The sequence below is a fragment of the Theobroma cacao genome, chromosome 4 (genome assembly GCF_053813885.1).
Source record: "Theobroma cacao isolate CCN51 chromosome 4, ASM5381388v1, whole genome shotgun sequence".
Classification (NCBI taxonomy): Eukaryota; Viridiplantae; Streptophyta; class Magnoliopsida; order Malvales; family Malvaceae; genus Theobroma; species Theobroma cacao.
The window spans coordinates 5,059,373-5,079,075 of NC_142642.1; the positions used below are offsets into that span (position 1 = coordinate 5,059,373).

Sequence of the window (19,703 nt, forward strand, 5' to 3'; positions counted from 1 at the left end):
ATGCCCATATTTCAAACTTCTTACAAATATGTGATACCTTTAAACACATTGGTGTCATAGATGAGGCAATTCGTTTAAGGCTTTTCTTTTTTTCATTGAGGGACAAAACTAAAGCATGGCTAAATGCCCTCTCTACTGGATCTACAGCAACATGGGATGATCTTGCTCAAAAGTTCCTTACTAAGTTCTTTCCTCCAGCCAAGTCAAAAAAAATAAGGAATGATATCACATCGTTCATTCAACTAGATTTTGAATCATTGTACGGGGCCTAGGAAAGATACAAGGACTTGCTTAGGCGGTGCCTTCATCATGGTCTTCCAAAATGGCTACAAGTGCAGACATCTTACAATGGATTGAGTGGTCATGTTTGAATCACCATTGATGTCGCTACGAGAGGAGCTTTAATGGCCAAGTCAATTGATGAGGCATAAGATCTATAAGAGAAGATGGCTACAAACAACTACTAGTGGCCAACAGAGTGATCGATGCATCGGAGAGAAACTGAAGTTCATGGCATGGATGCCTTCACAACAAAAAACTTGAATTTTTTGGTGTTATTCCGTTCAAAGTCCTTTTATAGTTTGTGAGTATTATGGAGATGAGCATGCCAGCAACAATGTCAAAGCAATACAAAAACAATGTAGTTTTATGGGGAATAGACAACTAAACAATCCTTACTCCAACACCTACAATCCAGGGTGGACGAACCATCCTAACTTCTCATGGGGTAACAATTAAGGGTCAGCTTCAGCTCAAAGGTCGTACATACCTCTTGAGTTCCAACAGCAACTAAGAGCACTTATCCCAAAAAAGAAACCATTGATAGAGGATTTGCTGATGCAACTCATGACAAAGAATGATGAAATCATTTAAAATTAAACAACTCTAATTCAAAGTCAATCAGCATCAATTCGAAACCTTGAGACCCAAGTTGGTCAACTTGCTAACTCATTAAACAATTGAGCTCATAGAACACTACTTAGTGATACATAAGCAAATCCAATGAGGAAAGGTAATCAACATGTTAAGGCCATACTGTCACAGCCCAGTTTTCGAGCCATGACCAACTCATGGGCCCAATGGGCAGAGCCCACTAAGCCCAAGCAAGCCTATTTATGTGACCTATTCATCATTCCATCAAAAGTTCCTATAGTCACATTTCATAATTCCAATTCAAAATAATGCTAACCATTGCCAACTCATAGTGGCATTACTAATCAAAATATACATATATTGTCTAAAACATACATCTTAATAATTTACATTGGGTTTGTCTATACACAACAAAAGGGATCTCGACTTCCAGCGGAGAGACCCGTGTGAAAGTACAACTATTGAATGCTGAGATACCTACCAAGGAGACGAATCTACGAAGACACCTTGACCTAGTTACCAATTGCCTTCTGATTTGAAAACATGAAATTGAAAACAGTGAGTATAAACTCAGTGAGTGAACAAAGGAAGGGAACAAGCAAACGATAAGAAAAGTTTAAAGAAATCATGATGCACTTATTTTCAAATACAATGCAATTTAGTTTAGTTTTTATTAAAACCCCTCATTAAACCCTTAATTGGTTAATACTTGATGATGAAGGATCCATGCGCAACAAAGAATTTGAAGAGTGAAAACTTTAATAGCATTCAAGCAAGTCAAGCGAAATGACTGATCCTCGCTGCAGCGAAAAGCTATTTTCGCTACAATGAAATTTGGGCTCAAATATCAGCTGGCCGAGGGTTTCTCACTAAAACTCCTCATTTCAAACTTAATTAATTAATTCCTTGATGTTGGAAGTCTATGATCAACTATGATGTTAAAGAACTGGAAAATATGGTAAAAACCAAACAAGGTAGCAAGCACGACAGAAGGTTTCTCGCTACAGCGAGAAACAGAACACCAAGAAGAAAGTTTTCATTATATCAAGAAAAGGCCATTTTGCAGCAATGACAAAATCAACTTGAAAAATACTTAGCAATTTCCAAGGTTCAACATGAAAGATTTCACATACATTACAACCATATGCCATATTCATGAACTTTCTATTACATAAATATATATATAAATATATATACATATATAAACACCAATACCACCACCGCCTCACCCAGCTCATGTGCAACCCCCACATCGCACACATAGCTGGAGTCATCATGTGCATTCCCCACATCGTGCACAGCTAATATCGTCGTGTGCATCCCCCACATCGTGCACAGCTAATACCGCCGTGTGCATCCCCCACATCACTCACAAGCAATATCATCATCCACACTCCCGCACCCGTCATCACTAGCATGTGCATCCCCCACAACACACACACGCACGGTTATATTTATTACACAATATTAACTATCGATACACAAGATATATACATATATGAGCATCTTATAGGAGCATAAGGATTCATCATATTGCACACTCACCACATAAATCGTTTTAATAAAGGCTTGTTCCCATGCATAATCTTTAAGAAAAAATCAAATAAAAATCATTCACATGCTTCATCTAAATGCCAATACATTTTCTAAAATATTTTAAATGTAGGTTCACTCACCTTGGTGGATTTGTAATTGAATTTTTTTCAAAATTCTTCCAAGCTAATAAGGGAAATCACTCCCTCTCTCTCTACATGTCCAACTAGTGAGTGAATGTACTTAAGAAAGACTTTTGAAGGCTGTTGAGGTGTGAAAGTGGAAGAGTATGAAAAACCCTATGAAAAGGTGTAGAAAAACATGAGAAATAAAGCTAATTTGGGGAAGTTTTAAAGGTTTCAAAGGATACTTCCATGAAAGGTGCAAAGAAACATGGAATGGAGAGGAAGATAGGAGGAAGAAAAAAAAAGAGAAGCTACTGGAAAACTGAAGAAAAGTTGCTGGAGATTAGATATTTATAGTTAAAGTTTATCCAATTTTCATACAATTTACAATAATGCCCTTAATAAGGTCATTTATCTTCCTCCTTGCCTTTATGCACTTTTTTTACTCCTTTAACACTAAAAAAAAGTCCATAATAGTCTTAAAGTACTCGAGTTCACGAAAACTTAAAAATTTAGGCTCGAGGTGTAAAATGACCATTATTCCCCTATCGTGGAAATTATCAGTATTTATATCTTTTTCATTTATTTTATCCTCATTCATTTATTCTTTAGGCCTACCTAGACCTTAATAATGTCTGAAAACCTACTTCTAGGGGCTCACCATGAGAAATGATGAAATTACCTCTGGTTAGTGTTATCGTATCTACACCTAGTTACGGGCCTATAGAGGTCGAGGTTTCACACATACCTTGAAAAATGGTTAGGAAGTTGAAAGTAACCTAAAACAAGTTGAACAAAAGGACAATATAGTAGAGACTGAGACACAAATTACCAGTTTTAGTGAACAGTGTCAAAAGAAGGAGACCAATGCAACACTACCACCATCACCTTTTCCTCAACGTTTCAAGAAACAATAAGAAGAGAACCAATTTTGAAAATTTATGGAGGTGTTTAAAAAGCTTCACATCAACATTCCATTCACTGAGGCTTTAGAGGAAATGCCTTCATATGCAAAATTTTTTAAGAATATTTTGTTTGAGAGGTTTGGTGAATTTGAGACAATAACACTCATTGAGGAGTGCAATGCTCTCATACAGAACAAGTTTCCTCTAACGCTTAAGGACCCTAGTAGCTTTTCCATTCCATGTACAATTTGTGCCTTATATATCGCCAAGGTATTGAGTGATTTGGGACCAAGTATTAATTTGATGTTGTTGTCTATCTACAACAAGTTGGGTTTGGATGAGATTAAGCCCACTGTGACTCTACAATTGATAGATAGGACCTTTACATATCAGAGAGGTATAGTGAAAGATGTATTTGTAAAAGTAGATAAATTTATCTTCTTAGTGGATTACATAGTACTCGATATGGTAGAGGATAGAAAGGTTCTTATTATCCTTGGAAACCTTTCTTGCGCACTGTTAGAGCACTCATCAATGTAGAGAAGGGAAAATTTATCTTCCAAGTACAAGATCAAAAGGTAACATTTAACATTTTTAGAGCTTTAAAGTTTACTAATGATCATGATGAGTGTTTTGCAGTTAGTGTGGCGGATAGGGTCACAAATGAAGTTTTTAAGGAAAGTCATCCTAATAACCCACTTAAGGCATCATTGGTTGCTGACTCTGAGATAAGTAATGAGAATGTCATAAAATGTATGAATGTGTTGAATGCCCCATCTTGTATTTTTGGAACATAATTTGAGGAGTTGGATCTTTTTCCCCTCCATCTTCACTAGTGAAGTTATCCATTGAAGAAACTCCTAAGTTGGATCTCAAACCATTACAAAACAATTGACGTATGCATATCTTGGTGACTCATCTACTCTTCTTGTTATTGTTGCATCTAATCTCACTAATAAGTAGGAAGATATGTTGTTGAGAGTTCTAAGATAGCACAAGAAGGCTTTGGGGTGGATAATTGCAGATATAAAAAGATAAGTCATTCAATATGCATGCATAAAATCTTGTTGGAGGATAATCATAGAGCCATTATCAAGCATCAAAGAAGATTGAATCTAATCATGAAAGAGGTGGTAAAGAAGGAGATCATTAAGTGGCTAGATACTAACATCATTTCTCTTATTTTGAATAGTGAGTGGGTAAATTTGGTGCAATGGGTGCCATTGAAAAGTGGGATGACAGTGGTTGCAAATGAAATCAATGAGCTCATTCATACAAAGACAGTCACAAGTTGGAAAGTTTGCATGGACTATCGAAAGCTAAATAAGGCCACAAGGAAAAACCATTTCTTTTTACCATTTATTGATCAGATGTTGTGTAAGCTAGTGGGAAAGGAGCACAATTGTTTCTTGGATAGGCATTTAGGATATAATCAGATTGCAATAGCTTTCAAGGATCAAGAAAAGATAACCTTCACCTGTCTTTATGGCACGTTCGCCTTTTGGAGGATGCAATTTGGACTTAGCAATGCTCTAACCACATTTCAACGATGCATGATGGCTATTTTTTTTTTTTCATATATGGTGGAGAAAACATTAAAGGTATTTATGGATGACTTTTTAATATTTGGAAATAATTTTGATGAATGTTTATTGAATCTTGACAGGGTATTGAAAAGATGTGAAGATACAAATCTAGTGCTAAATTTGGAAAAAGTGCCATTTTATGGTACAAGAAGGCATCATACTTGGTCACAAGGTGTTGAGCAAAAGATTGGAGGTGAACAAAACAAAGATGGAAACCATTGAGAAGCTTCCACCACCAACCTAGATTAAAGGTATTAGGAGTTTCCTTAGACATGCTGGTTTTTATCAGTGATTCATTAAGGATTTTTCTAAAATTGCTAAACCCTTGTGTAATCTCTTAGAAAAAGATGTCCATTTAAATTTGATGATGCATGTCATGATGCATTTATAGAATTAAAAAAGAAATTGACATTTGCACCCATTATTGTAGTTCTTGCTTGGTCGTTTCCATTTTAGCTTATGCATGATGCTAGTGACTATGCCGTAAGTAGAGTGTTAGGACAAAGAAAGGATAAAATTTTTCATTCTATATATTATGCTAACAAAACCTTGACCAAAACCCAGATGCATTACACTGCCACTGAAAAAAAATTATTAGCCGTTGTGTATGCATTTGACGAGTTTCACTCATTCTTGATTGGCACTAAAGTTATTATGTACATTGACCACTTTGCAATTAAGTATTTGATTGGTAAGAAAGATGCCAAGCCAAGGTTGATGATGGATTTTTTTGTTGCTACAAGTGTTTGATTTGGAAATCGGGGACAGAAAAGGTTTAAAGAATCAAGTATTAGACCATTTGTTGAGGTTAAAGCATGACAACCATGGTATGGACTTAACTTTGATCAACAAGGCCTTTCACTATAAACAATTGTTATAGGTTAGTCAAAAGAATTTACCATGGTATGCTGATTATGTCAATTTTGTTATAAGTAAACTTTTTCCTCTAAATATAAATTTTCATCAAAGAAAGAAATTTTTGCATGATGTAAAATTATATTTGTGGGATGAACCATTTTTTAAGCAATGTGCTAATAGAATGATAAACATGTGCATTCCAGATGAGGAAGATGAAAGCATATTGAGACATTATCACTCTTGAGAATATAGAGGCCATTTTAGAGGAGATAGAATGACAGCCAAAGTTCTTTAGTCAGGTTTGTATTGGCCAAAACTTTTCAAGGATGGTCACAAGTTTGTTTTGCATTGTGATAGGTGTCAAAGAGTGGGGAACATTTCAAAGAGACATGAGATGCCACTCACTAACATTCTTAAAGTGGAAATTTTTTATGTCTAGGGAATTGATTTCATAGAACCATTCATATCTTCCTTCAACAATCGCTATATCTTGGTGGCTATTGACTATATGTCAAAGTGGGTGGAAACCTCCGTTTTGCCTACAAATGATGCTAAGGTTATGCTAAAATTTATTTAAAAGAATATTTTCACTAGATTTGGAATGCCTAGTGCTATAGTGAGTGATGAAGAGAGTCACTTTTGTAATAAATATTTTACAACTTTGCTTGCAAAGTATGGAGTGACACACAAGGTGGCCATAGCTTATTACTCTCAAACCAGTGGACAAGTCGAAGTGTCAAACTTGGAAATCAAAAGGATTTTAGAGAATGTGGTATCTTTATCAAAGAAAGACTGGGTTATTAGACTTGATAATGCACTCTGAGCATATAAGACCGCTTATAAAACCCCGATAGGTATGTCCTGATATCGATTGGTATTTAGAAAAACGTGTCACCTTTCGGTTAAGTTAGAGCATAGTACATTTTGGGCCATCAAGAAGTTAAACTTTGACTTGGAAGCAGCTGGTGAGAATCATTTGCTTCAATTGAATGAGATGGATGAACTACGCTTGAATGCTTATGGAAATGCCAAAATTTACAAAGAATAGACAAAAAGATAGCATGATCAACAGATTATTGAGCTTCATTTCAAGCTAGTTGTTGTTTAACTCACGCTTAAAGCTATTTTCAGGAAAGTTGAAACCAAGATGGTCGAGATCACCCTTTCTTATATCAAAGGTATTTTCATATAGAGTAGTGGAAATAATTGATGGGTTAACAAATGAAACATTTAAAGTGAATGAGCAATAGTTGAAGCATTATTAAGGAGGTGACATTGATCATCAATGATCCTCCATCCATCTTTCCAATCCTAAATGAGCTTCAATGAGAGTTTAGCTACTGACTATAAAGAAAACGCTTCTTGGGAGGCAACCCAAGTTTCTGAACATAACTTATTGCCGAGTTTATTTCATTTAGCTTATGTTGATTTCTATTTGCACTATTTTTTACCTTTCATTTAATTTTTTGTACAATTATAATTATTTTGCTTCTTGTGTTTTGTAGGTTATAGGATATAATTTAAAAAAAAAAAAAAGGGCCAAACATCGTGGCCTTCAAAGGGCAGAGCAGTCGTGATAACACTAGGAATGAAACAGAAGGCCCAATGCCATAACCCTCACAAGCTAGAGCTACAACATTGAAACTCAGCACACTTTTCCAACAAAAGCAAAACGTTCAACGCTCCCGAACTAGATGTGTTAAAGGTTGAGAGTCGTGGTGCTGGTTGAGGGAATGGCCCTCTCATTTGTTATTTAAACTTCTTTCACCCCTAAATCTCAAATCCCTAGCCACATAAACTCTCCCCCTTTTTCCTTCAATATTTCTTTCTCTTCAAATACTTCAACAATTACTTTTGATTCTTCAAGTTCTTGTAACCACACCATTTACAAACCCATTCACCATCCATCATCTGTTCCATAATCAAATTCTCAACAAAATCTCTCAAGTAATTTCTTTTCTTCAAAGTCTTTCTTTAGTTCTTGAGAATTTATGTTACTAGTCCTTGCCATTGTAGATTTAATGGAAATTCATGTTAAATGGGTTACTTTTGCTTTGTGATTAATGGGTATGTAGAAATTCCTGTACATTTTTTGTTTGAGTAAATTGTTTTAGAGTTTTTTAGTGGATTGTTGCATTTAAATACTTGATAATATTAAATTATTATATTTTGGTGATAATCTTTTTGGAAAATTTGGAAATTATTGAACACCTGTAGTTGGGTTGCTTTTGTCTTGGTTGGTTGTTACGATTTTTTTTTTTTGTAGATATAGCACCGAAGAGAACGAGACCAAGTTCTAGGGCTTTTTTTTTATCACACAATGTTTGTATCTACGGATGCTTCCACAAGATGCTATAACTCATTGATCAATAAAGCACCCATACCTGAACAAGGTTTGAATTTTTCAATTGTCTATTATGAGGGACTACATCAAATGATTACGGAACGACATTGGTAGAAATTCTGTGCCTAACTAGAAGCCGCAGTCATTCCAGTGGTAAGAGAGTTTTATGCAAATGTATTTAAACACGTTGATGGGTTACCTTTGTGAGTGGTAAACAAGTCCATTTCCATAGTCAGACCATCAATTAATTCTTTGAGACTCCAAATATTAAAAATGATGAATATAGGCAATACTTAGGTGACCATCAAGATTGGGATACAATAATGTCAAAGCTTTGTGTTGCGAGCACGAAATAGAAACTGTTGCATGGAAAGTAGATATCATTCAAAAAGAGTTCAATGAAGAAGAAACTTAAAGTGTGGTTGCACTTTGTAGTAGCAAGGTTGCTTCCATCTTGTGAGACCTTGACCTTTATAGACTCGTAGTTAGTAATATACGCGATATCCCTGATCAGGGGTACTTTCGTCATTTCCTTACCAAACCCATAAAAGTAAGCTTTTTAAACAATATTATGGCCTAAGTAGGTCTAAGGCATAAATGGATGGTGAAATTAGGGGTAAAATGAAAAGGAGATAAAAAAAATTGGTGATTTTCACGGTAGGGGCAAAATGGTCATTTTTCACATCGGGTTAAAATTTTAAGTTTTCATGAAACCAAGTATGTCTAGACCATTATGGACCTTGTCCTGGTGTCAAAAGATTAAATAGATTGCACAAAGGGTTGCATGAGAACAAGCTAACTAGTCAAGGGCATTTTCGTAATTTTAAGGGAATGGATAAGTTTGGCCTATAAATATCCTTCTTCCAGCAGCTTCTTCTCCCATTTTCCAGCAGCTTGTCTTCTTCTTCCTTCTTCCCTCTCACGTTTCTTTAAAACCTCCATGAAAGCTTTTTAAAACCTCCATGGAAGCTTGATATGGAGCTTGCATGATTTTCTCTCTCTAGCTCTAGTTTTCATACCTTTTGAGCCCTCATGATTAGAACCCTTGTATTCTTCCACTCTCTCTCCTTAAAACCCTTGAAAAATCTTATTTCCATACTTTCTCTCACTAGTTGGGTGTTCTAGAGAGAGAGAAAGAATTACCCTATTGATTTGGAAGTAATTGGAAGAGAATTTGACTACAAAGGAGCTCTAGGGTAAGTGATGAATTAAGCTTGATTTTTAGCTATAAATAATGGCTAGTAATTGGGATTATGAGCTGTTTTATTGTTGAGAATGTTCATTCATTTTATAGTGATTTAGATAGTGAACATAGATAGCCATTTAAAGTTGCAATTAAAGGCTAGCTAAGAGATAGCTTTTAGGGTTTATAGTATGTGAATTAACATAATGGTGATGTTAATGTGATGGTAGGTTTCAAGGAAGCCCCATCATCCCATTTGCACAATTAGAGGAATTGGAGTCATCTAAAGGCTTAACAATATACTGGTGAGTGGACTGCCTATCAAAATTGTTTTCGAAATGTGACTGTTTTGTACAAAGTGTTTGAATGATTTTATACAACTTTTCTCAAAAATGAATGCCTTGGGAAGAAGCTCTTGAGAAATGGTTTATGTTATGATATGTGGTTATTATGGATTTTTATGCGGCTGCATTATGTTGATATACATATATGTTTGAATATAGTGTTGTGTAATTATATTGACTCGGCTATGTGTGAGTAGGGAGTGCGCATAACTCAGTGATGACCCAGCCATGTGCGAGTAGGGAGTGCGCATAAGCTGGTGATGATGATGATGGGATGGTGTGCATGATGATGATGATGGGTATACTTATACATATATACATATGTAAATATGTGTGATATAGGAAATTAATGAGTAATGGTATATGGTTGTAATGCATGTGAAACTTGACATGTTAAATTGTGAAAAATTGTTATGCGTTTCATGTTGGTTTGGACATTTTAGTAGGGTGGTTTTTCTTTGGAAAGAAGGGCAAATTTTTCATTGGTGCCCTATTTCTCGCTGCAGCGAGAAACTCTCGGGTTTGAGAGCCTTCACCAGAATTGGTTCTCTCTGCAGCGAAAAGGAATCTCACTGCAGCGAGAAACTCTCTATTTCATTAGCTGAATTTCGCTGCAGTGAGAAAGAATCTCGCTGCAGCGAGAAACATTCTGTTTTTAGGTCACAATTTCACTGTAGCGAAAAACTTTCTGTTTTGTCCCCTATCTTGTCCAATTGCTGCCCTATTTTTAATTTCTTTGCTACCATATCTGAGCATGGACTTCCAACATTAAGGACTAAATGAGTTAAGTTTAAAATAAGGAGGTTTAGTGAGAAACCCTCGGCCAGTTGAGAAACCCTCGTTCGGCTAATAACTTAATCCCAACGTCGCTGCAACAGAAAGGCATTCTCGCTGGAGCTATGCTGCAGCGAGAATGCCTTTCCGTTGCAGCGAAGATTCGTTGTCGTATTTGAATTGCTTGCGTAATATTGAAGCATTCATTCTTCAAATGGTTCGTTATGTATGGGTTCATGATTTTCAAATGATTGATCATTTAAGGGCTTGATGAGGGGTTTTTAATATGAATGGAACTAAATTGCATTGTTTTGAAACAAGTGCATCATGATTTTAAATTCTCCCTTATTGTTGCTTGTTCCCTTCCTTGTTCACTCACTGGGTTTATACTCACCGTTTTCAACTTCATATTTTCAGATCACGAGGCAGCCGGTAATTAGGACGAAGTGTCCTTGTAGACTTGTATTGTCATGACCCAAATTTTCAGGCCATGACCGGCGCAAGGGCCTAATAAACGTAGTCTACTAAGCCCAAGCAAGCCTATCGATTTTCCTACTTATCATTCCATCAAATATCGCTAAGTCATATTTCATACTTTTGAATCAAAATAGTGATATACATTGTCAACTCGTACTGGCATTACTCCTTAAAAATTTACATACAATGTCTACAACATGTATTCGAATAATTTACATTAAGTTTGTCTATACAAACAAAATAACACTCAACTTCCAGCGAAGTGACTCGGATGAATATACAGCTACCGAATGCCGAGACACCTACCAAAAGATGGACACAGGTCTACAAGGACACCTCGTCCTAGTTATCGGCTGCCTCGTGATCTGAAAACATGAATTTGAAAACGGTAAATATAAACCCAGTGAGTGAACAAGGAAGGGAACAAGCAACAACAAAGGAAAATTTAAAATCATGATGCACTTGTTTCAAAACAATGCAATTTGGTTCATTCCTAATAAAACCTCTTATCGAGCCCTTAAGTGATTAATCATTTGAAAATCATGAACCCATACATAGCGAATCATTTGAAGAATGAAAGCTTCAATATTGCACAAGCAAGTCAAATACAATAACAAATCTTCGCTGCAGCGAGAATGAATTTTTATTGCAGCGACGTTGGAATTTAGTTATTAACCGAACGAGGGTTTCTCAACTGGCCAAGGGTTTCTCACTAAACCTCCTCATTTTAAACTTAACTCTTTTAATCCTTAATGTTGGAAGTCCATGTTCCCATATGGTAGCAAAGAAGTGAAAGATAGGGCAGCAATTGGACAAGATAAGAGACCAAAACAGAAAGTTTTTCGCTGCAGGGAGATTCGATCTCGCTGCAGCAAAATTTCTACCCAAAAATAGAATGTTTCTCGCTACAGTGAGATTCTTTCTCGCTGCAGCAAAATTGCTACCCAGAAACAGAAAGTTTCTCGCTGCAACGAGAATGTATTTTGCTGCAGCGAGAAGCTACAGTGTCATTCTCGCTGCAACGAAAATGCATCCTCGCTGCAGCGAGTTTTCGGCCAGTGTACCCTTCCAAATCCGAGAGTTTCTCGCTGCAGCGAAATACACGGCATCAATGCAAAATTTACCTTTCTCCTAAAGGAAAAACTACCCTGCCAAAAGGTCCAAACCAACATGAAAGCACATAATAATTTCTCAAGGTTTAACATGTCAAGTTTCACATGCATTACAACCATAACCCATTATCCATCAATTTCCTATAACACACATATTTACATATATATATATATATATATATATATATATATATATATATATGTATACATATATACCCATCATCATCATCACACCATCCCATCATCATCATCACCAGCTCATGCGCACTCCCTACTCGCACATGGCTGGGTCATCACCGGGTTATGCACACTCCCTACTCGCACATAACCGGGTCATCCTCGACTTATGCGTACTTCCTACTCGCACATAGCCGAGTCAATATAATTACACAACATTGTACTCAAGCATATATGTATATCAACATAATGCAGTCACATAGAAATCCATAATAATCACATTTCATAACATTAACCTTTTCTCAAAAGCTTGTTCCCAAGGCATTCATTTTCATGAAAAATTTTATAAAATCATTCAAACACTTTGTCAAATCCATCATATTCCCAAAATCAGTTTTGAAGGTAGTCCACTCACCAATTGATTGTAGAACTTTTAGTTGACTCAAATTTCCCTAATGATCCAATTGGAATGATGGTGCTTCCTTAAAAACCTAGGATCACATTAACATAAACAATAGATCAATTTACACACTATGAACTCTAAAAGCTATCTCTTAACTAGTTTTCAATTGTCACTTTAAATGGCTATCTATATTCACTATCTTAATCACTAAAAAGTAATGAACATACTAAACAATAAAACAGCTCATAAATCACAATTACTAGCTATTTTCTGCAGCTAAAAATCAAACTTGGTGCATCACTCACCCTCGGGTTCCTTTGTAGTTGGATTCTCTTCCAATAGCTTCCAAATCAATGGAGTGATTCTCTCTTTCTCTCTCTAAAATGCCCAGCTAGTGGGAGAAAGTATGAAAACAAGATATTTCAAGGTTTTTGAAGTGAAAATATGAAATAGCACAAGGGTTTATGGAAAGGTGCACCGAAAGCATGAAAATTGGAGCTAGAGAAAGAAAGTTGTGGAAGATTGAAAATCAAGCTTCCATGGAGTTTGATGAAACATGAGAGAGGAGAAGGGAAGAAGAAGACGAGCTGCTGGAAAATTCAAGAAGTTGCTGGAAATTCAAGGTATTTATAGGCAATCTTATCCTTTCCTTTAAAATTACAAAAAATGCCCATCCACCAATTAACTTACTCTCCTCTAATCTTTTATGCAATCTTTTTGCTCTTTTAACACTAGGACAATATCCATAATGGTCTAAACATGCTCGGGTTCATAAAAACTTAAAATTTTAACCCGAGGTGAAAAATGACCATTTTGCCCCTATTATGAAAATTGTTGAAACTTCTAGTTTTCTTCGTGTTTTCATCAGCACACATCATTTATGCAGTCTTATACCCATTTAAGCCTTAAAATATCATAAAACTTTCTTCTGGAAGCTTATTAGAGAAAATAACGAAACTATCCCTCGCTCATATTATTACATCTATACTTAGTTACAAGCCTACAGAGGTTGAGGTCTCACATGTATCCATCTTTTGGTAGGTGTCTCGGCATTCAGTAGCTGTACATTCGTCTGAGTCCCTCTGCTGGAAGTCGTGTATTATTTTGTTGTGTATAGACGAACCTAATGTAAATTGTTAAGATACATGTTGTAGACAATGTATATACACTTGTTTGGTATGCCAGTATGAGATGGCAATGTGTAGTATTATTTTGATTATAAGTTATGAAATGTAACTTAGAAGTTTATGATGGAATGATAAACATGTCATATTAATAAGCTTGCTTGGGCTTAGTGGATTACGTCCATTGGGCCCATGCGTCGATCATGGCCCAAAATTTGGGTCGTGACACATCTACACACATCAATGATGTTATAGAGGATAGCCATGCTTATATAAGCCATCATGACACGTAAAGCCATCAACATTGGCAAGGTCATCGTTAATTTTATATTTCACATAGGTCAAACAAAATGGGATGGCATAGGGTTTCCCTCTTTGATAACTACCTTGTGTGATAGAGGTGGTGTTGGATGGAGTGATAAAGAAGAGTTGTAACTTCTTAAAGTTCCAATTCATGTGGGAATTCTTCGAAGATTAGAGGAATCTACTATGGTAAGTGGTAGCTCTTCAAAGGTTGCCCCACAACCTCTGTTGAGGGCCTCGACTTGCAGTGTGTCTCAATGGATGGAACATATTGATCACCGAGTAGACCATTAAGAGAGGCATAATTGGGTACTGAAGCAAATGATGCGAGCTTATGCTAAGCATATAGGAATGGATATGGATGTTTTTCCATTTTTGCCAACTGATTCTGTGACGACTCGGTACTCCCCTCGAGCCCGTGACAACCGCCGCGGTGTCCCAATAGACACTTATTGCCCAGAATGTCAACCCGAAACTCCGCAAGGCTTTACTATCAGTTTCTCTGTTCCCTTGTGAGCAACCATTGTCAAATATCGTGTTCTAAAAGATTTTAAGCTGTTTCCAACTTTAAACAAATAAAATATTAATTTTTCGTCTCACAGGGGTATTTTGGTCATTTTTCCCAAAAATTTCGAAACTGGCTAAAACGTAATATACAAGTACAAAACACGTAATTCATATTCAAAATGAGTTTAAAAGTCTAAAATCTTCATTTAAAATGATATTATGGTTATTTGAATATAATAAAAAAATAAAAGAAATATTAAATAAAATATTCTATTTTCTTATAAAACAATATTTATAGAGTTATACGTGAATAATTTTTATAGCGTAAAAGCTAAATAAATTTATACATACTTAAATACAGTAAGCCAAAATATTTAATTTAATTTACAATAACAAGAGTGCCCCCGAATAAACAAAAGTAAAGAGGACTGTGAACCTACGGTTTGAAAAATGCAGATCCCACTGTAGTCCTCGATGATATCAGCTATCTACAGTCTATACTGAACCTGAAATGGGTGGAAATGAGGGTGGTGAGATTATAAAATCCCAATGAGTAAACAGACATCATCATAAACATCTAGAGTTAAGTACATGAAGATAATAAAGTAAATCATCATAAACTGGGTTATACAATTAGAATACATCTCGTTCAAAATACGTAAAAAGGCTTATGAATCTCATAAAAATCTAGGCTTGTGCCATAAATCCATTCTCGGAGACACCTTGGCCGAGGCATCCTACCGAGACCGCCAAGGCTATTAAAATTCACATTTTACATAAATCATATTTTTATTTTGAAAACATAGCCGCTCCTTGGCATTGGCTAAGTTCCCCCTCACGTGGTGGTTTAGCGTGAAGTGAACCCTAAACTTTACCCCAGGAGATACCCTGCGCGCCTCTCCGTTCGAGGTAAGAATATAATGGGGTTTACCGTGCCCCTCTAAAAGGCTAGTCCATAGAAACCCCCTACTGCAGTGATTAATTAGTATATATAATCCACCATATAATAAAACTCAATAACATGATATGGCAATTTTGTAATTCGCAGTTTTTCAAGGCAACCAAACAATTCACATTTCAATACAATTGCCAACTAGCCAATCATGCTCGATTTATCATAAGCCAGTCAATTTAAACAATCAAATTGCCACAATTAATAGTCTCCGTGTACTCTATTTTTCAAAATCATTATTAATTCCCAAAACAATTTATAAATTAATTTCATTGAAACTCATTTATTCATAAAACATGAAAATTTACCTTTTTAAATTCCTTTTTTCATAGAATTCATGAAGCATCTAAAAACCACCCTAGATAATTAAAATGACAGTAAGTTTACTCACAATGTCTAGAATGCAGACTTTCGAAGCACTCTGTCTACTGGTTCTTGGATGCAGTTTCCTTGCCTTTATCGGAGGACTCACCACCTTGACATAGTACAAAAATCGAGAATTTCACCAAGTTGGTACTAAATCAAAATTAAACTAATTTCAACAACCAATGCATGATATGGAATGCAAAAATGCACTGGTAACTATCTAAACTCAGTATTGGCCTAATTCGTCTTATCACCCGATTAAATTCCTAACGCGCCCGTTTAAACTCCAATTTAATTCTTTTCAGTTTCTATACCTCAATTGCACCCAAATTAATTTAATGTCCCTTAGTGTGGTGCAAATTATCAGTCTCGATAGTAAATTACGAAAATACCCCTAGTGGGTAAAAATTCGTATTTTTGCTCCAAAAATTCCCATTATTTTTCTAGGCTCATAATTCATTATTCCTTAACCAATTCTCCTAGAATAAAATCAAACTCATCCTCACTCACTACATGGTAAATTCAGCCATTAATGGTTGGGGGAGAAAATAAATTCTTTTCTTATTGTTTTGTTTCTAAATATGCTAAACTAACTAAAAACACTAACATAAATTAAAATCAAATAAATCCAACAACTTTCTCTCTCCTAACCCATTTTTTTCAGAATTGAATTCATCATGAAAACATGTAATTTAATCATGAAAAATAAAGAGAAATGCTTGGGAATAAGAAAACTCAAGCTTAATAGAAAAAATCTCACCTTTTTCACTTAATTTCCTTGAAAATTCACACTTTTTCTTTGATTTTCTCTCTCTAGGGTTCTGTTTTTGTTTTCTCTCTCTTCTTGCTGGTTTGGCCGGCCATGGGGTGGAAGATGAGCTGATTTTTGTGCCTTTTAAAAAGAAAAATAGTAAATTAATAAAGGTATGACACGTGGCATCATGTCATTGGTCCGTTTTTAAAATTTTAAAAATTTAAACATTTTATCTCCACCACATGTTTAGTCAAGGGTCAAAGATGAAGACAAAGGAAGACCATGTGCTGGAAAAAATATCCTGGTGGTGGATAATTACAATTTTGCCCCTGAGGTGGCAAAATTACCATTTTACCCCTATACTCCAAATTATACCGAAATTAAAAATTTTCACTTCTAAACCTCAAATCATACTCCAATAAGTCAAATTATACTCCAATAAGTCAAATGGGGCCAAAAATTGTTTTCTAAAATTCCCATTTTGTCCCCAGGTGGCAAATGACCATTTTACCCCTAGTTAGTGAAATTTCCGATTTGACTCCAAATTGATCCTCAAACTCCAAATTACCATTTTAAGTCATCCATGAACTCTAAAACTCTTAATCTCACCTTAAAATTCCTATTTGATCTAGTTCGAGGATTAAATAAACTTTGTTGTACCTCTAGGTATAATACCGACTTTTGTAAATTTTTCGGGACTCTCCTAGCATGCAATCATGCTATCATCACATGTATGTCATGAATAGTATTTTATAAGGTCGGGCTTTACAGATTCAAACTCTGATGACAACTTGGGTGTAGAGGATGAGGATGACCAATAAATTGCAGCTATAGATTTAGGGGAGTATTTTCTTTTTTTTACTTTTAGTAACATTGGGGACAATGTTCACTTTAAGTTTGAGGGGTAGTTTTCAAATTTTTATGTTTATGTTTTGAAGTTCAAGTTCAATTGTTTATCATGATAATGTAGGAAAGTTTTAATTTAGGAAGATGTTGAAAACTAAAGCTAGAATTAGTGCACCAATGAATTTGATCTACCTATCCAATGATGATAACCAATTATCTTGTTGATCTTTTGCTCATAGAAAACATGAATATTGTTTGAATGTCATGAGAATTCTTATGTTTAGCATCATTATCAAATGAGATTTCCATACTTGAGCACTACACATCTTTCATGGAATTATTATGTACCTTTAGAGAAAGCTTATGTAATTTGGTTGATTCTTTCTTGAGGTAAAATAATAGTCTATACTTAGTTAGGGAGATGATTTAGGCCATCCTTAGACCGACTGAGTCTTTTAACCTAACCTAGTTTAATTTTTATCCTTAGTATAACCCTTTGAGCTTAAATTGTCCTTTTTTATAATTAAACAAATGAAAAAATTTAGCTTCGCCTTTAAGAAATTTTCCAATTTTACAACCCTCACTCTTAAGCATATATATTATTTTAGAAAAACGTGGGAAAGATGAAATGTAGAGAAAAAATGCAAAATTTTTTTGAGCCATACGTTAGCCATAAGTTACAAGCTGAATAAAGGCCTAAAGATGCTTGGTTAAGTGTTAGCCTACACTAGTTGAAAGGGAGATGAAGAGCAAACATTTGAAACTCTAAACTAATTTGGAGTTTGCATGAGCATAAACTTATCCAGAGTGCATGATATTCATTGTATGATATTTCACACACAAACGGAAGGCCATCCAAAAATGAGTTTGCATTTGAACGTACTGTGAATTTAGATAATATTTATGTTTTGCTTTGAGTTGGGAAAATGAGATAATTTTTTAGGATGTTAAAGGTGATTACTAAATTGGTGCAAATGATTTCGAGTTAAGTTGTTTTTATTCATTTAGGTCTTGCATTTTAGTTTATCTTTTGCTCAACGACTAGCAAAATATTAAGTTTGGGAGTGGGATAACTCTACCATATATAGTTATTTTGACACATTTTGAGAAAATTTTCAATTTTACAACCCTCACTCCTAAGCATATATATTATTTTAGGAAATATATGTTGAGCTAGTTGATGAAAAATGTGGAAAAGATGAAATGTAGAGAAAAAATGTAAAATTTTTGTGAAGCATTCATCCCACTACCAATAAAAGAAACAAGTTTAGGGGTGTTGAATTAAGAAGAAAAAAAATTGTTTGATGAATGAAAAGTGAAAGAAAAACGTGGAAAGCATGAAATGTAGAGAAAAAAGGCAAAATTTTTGTGAAGCATTAATCCCACTACCAATAAAAGAAATAAGTTTGGGGGTGTTGAATTAAGAAGAAAAAAATTTGTTTGATCAATGAAAAGTGAAAAGAAAGGAAAAAGGTGTACTCAGTGAAGAAAAATAAGGCTATATAGGTCCTAGAACAATTATGTGCTTAAGGTAATTTAAGTTGCATATTATCCCATATCTTACCTTGACCTTAACCATAGGTTACAAGCTGAATAAAGGTGTAAAGACGCTTGGTTAAGTGTTAGCCTACACTAGTTGAGAGGGAGATGAAAAGCAAACATTAGAAACTCTAAACTAATTTTGAGTTTGCATGAGCGTAAACTTATCCAGAGTGCATGATATTCATTGTACGATATTTCACACACAAACGAAAATCCATCCAAAAATGAGTTTGCATTTGAACGTATTGTGAATTTAGATAATATTTATGTTTTGCTTTGAGTTAGGCAAATGAGATAATTTTTGAGGATGTTAAAGGTGATTAATGAATTGGTGCAACTGATTTCTAGTCTAGTTATTTTTATTCATTTAGGTCTTGCATTTTAGTTTATGTTTTGCTCGACGACTAGCAAAATATTAAGTTTGGTAGTGGGATAAGTCTACTATATATAGTTATTTTGACACATTTTGGGGGCTTAAATAGCCAAATCTTTGAGATTTTAGCTTTGAATTTGAGTAATTTAGGTGTTTTTCATTGTTAAGCTAGATTACAAGTTGATTAGTTTGATTTAAGTTATTTTAGTTTAATTTTATGTTATTTTGTTTTAAATTATTTT

At 35.0% G+C, this 19,703-nt stretch overlaps 1 non-coding gene across 1 annotated transcript; it reads right to left on the bottom strand.

Moving 5' to 3' along the window:
• Window positions 1-209: 209 nt before the first annotated feature.
• On the bottom strand, window positions 210-316 carry LOC148763087 (small nucleolar RNA R71). Its single transcript, XR_016026063.1, has one exon. It is a non-coding gene; the product is annotated as a small nucleolar RNA R71 (small nucleolar RNA).
• Between the last annotated feature and the right edge of the window lie 19,387 nt (window positions 317-19,703).